The following is a 2,306-nucleotide window of genomic DNA, read 5'->3' as shown; positions in this document are numbered from 1 at the left end:
TAGTAATAATTTTTTGTATTATTAAGATTAGTCATATTAATGTAATTTTTTTTTGAAGGACATATTAATGTAATTTTAGATTTAAACAAATCAATGGATTTTTATTGTATTATTAAGATTAGTCATATCCATATAATATGGATATAAAAACATCAAAGCTGGAATAGCTCAGTTGGTTAGAGCGTGTGGCTGTTAACCACAAGGTCGGAGGTTCGACCCCTCCTTCTAGCGTATAATCTCTTATATTCTTTTAGCTCTTTTCTGTTTTTGGGTCTTAAAAAAGCGGGGTAAGAGATTCGTGAGTGGCAGGATTCGAACCTGCGCGGGCAAAGCCCACATAATTTCTAGTCATGCCCGATAACCACTCCGGCACGCCCACAATCTTGGATTAATCACTATTCACTATTTCAACTTGCACAAATTACGGAGTATTAGTTTTGACTTGTAATTTGTTTTTTTTTTTTTACCATATTAATACATCATTCACTCTAATACCTTAAACTTAAACCATACTCGAATAACGTATTATTATATTTATTTCAATGTGTATGGTTTGGGAGCTAGATGGCTCGATATCAAATTTTCATAACTTTTACAAAATATTGATTATTATTATAGACCATATATTATCGATTGAAATAATGCATCGGCAAGTAGGGGTGTACACCGGTCCAAAACCGGACCGGACCTGTTTGGACCGGGGACCTGAATTGGGTAATTATGAGGACCGGGGACCGGACCTGAATTAACAGGTCCGGTTCCGGGCCAGACCTGAAAAATCAGGTCCGGTCCGGGTTTGGACCTGAATGGACCTGTTTTGTGTCTTTTTCGTTTTTTTTTTTAATACAAAACCTGTTGGACCTGCATATGGACCTGTTTTGTGATTTTTAGACCTGTTGCATAATTTAATAATTACATACAAACCAAAATTATCAATTACAAAACTACATAAAGTCTATAAAGTCCCGATTCTCAAACACCAAAAATACAAATGAGTCCACCGAAAATACAAATAAGTCCACGAAAACTCATAAAATTACATAAATTCTCTTAAGTCTCAACTCTCAAGTACTAGAAATACATAAATTCTCCAACGAGTTGTTTTCCCTTTGATCGCGTGATTCACACTAATGAGTCCACGAAAACAACTTCATCGTCTACATCGTTAGATTCACCACGTTGCACCTCTAAATAAAATACAATATATAACATATTAATGATTGATAACAATGAAATAATAAATTTGGTGTAACAAAATTTCAAATACATGAAATTATTACTACCTTTCTCTATTTCCTCTAACTCTTTCAAATTTTCTTCCACATCAACAATTGGCACTTCCTTAGCTCTAAGCCAATCTTGTGTGCAAAGTAACGCTTGAACCATCTTCAATACAAAAATATTACACAAATATGTATAAACAAAGTCATATTAAGATATAAACAAACTTGATTTTATAAAATAAAAAGATAATGATGCATTACCTTAGGAGTTAAAGAACTCCGAAATGGATCTAGAGTACGACCTCCCGTACTAAAAGCAGATTCCGATGCAACGGTCGACAATGGGATGGCTAGTATGTCACGTGCCATGCGATTAAGAATCACATAACGCTGACCATTCTTACCCCACCATGTCAATGCATCTTGTTCTTCCTCCTCCGGCCCTAATTGATCATTTAAGTACCTATCCAACTCACTTATCGCATACCCACTTGTCCCCTTCAATCGTTTTGCTCTTTCTTTTAGTTTCCTCACATAATCGGAACCCACTCCTTTACTATTATCAATATCCATTGACATATTATCTCCACAATCTGGAATATTAGAAGTAGCATACATTTTTCTATATTCCTCAAATAAAGAGTAAGCGAACTCCTTCACATCATTAGCAAGTTTTGTACCCTTTTCCGGTCCATGCATATCCGTTAGTGTCAATTCAACAATGACCATCTTAGAGTGAGGGTCAAGAAGAAGAGCAACATAAATGAACTTATTCATCTTATCCACATCCCCCCAATACTTATCAAACTTTTTTTTCATTGCAATGGCCATAGCTTGAAAATTCAAGTCCTCACTTTGTTCCCAATTATTCAACATATCATACATAGAAGCAATTTCTCCTAAACCTTTATTAGCTGTCACATAATGGGAACCAGAAATTCGTTTAGTTAACAGATAAAACCCCTCTAGAAACAAAACCAACCACTCCACTTTTTCCCAATCTTCGGGTTCGGGAGGCCTTTCATTGTCATTCAAATCCTCTCCATCAGGAAGAGATAACCCACTAAAAACACGTCGAAACTT

The 2,306-nt window shown here is 35.4% G+C and overlaps 2 non-coding genes across 2 annotated transcripts; one reads left to right on the top strand and one right to left on the bottom strand.

The window, feature by feature from the left end:
* Positions 1 to 157: 157 nt before the first annotated feature.
* TRNAN-GUU lies at positions 158 to 231 on the top strand. The gene has a single exon. It is a non-coding gene; the product is annotated as a tRNA-Asn (tRNA).
* Positions 232 to 297: 66 nt separating this feature from the next.
* TRNAS-AGA lies at positions 298 to 379 on the bottom strand. The gene has a single exon. It is a non-coding gene; the product is annotated as a tRNA-Ser (tRNA).
* Between the last annotated feature and the right edge of the window lie 1,927 nt (positions 380 to 2,306).

This window comes from Chenopodium quinoa, unplaced genomic scaffold, assembly GCF_001683475.1.
Source record: "Chenopodium quinoa cultivar QQ74 unplaced genomic scaffold, ASM168347v1, whole genome shotgun sequence".
NCBI lineage: Eukaryota > Viridiplantae > Streptophyta > Magnoliopsida > Caryophyllales > Amaranthaceae > Chenopodium > Chenopodium quinoa.
This window is presented reverse-complemented; position numbering and strand designations above follow the sequence as displayed.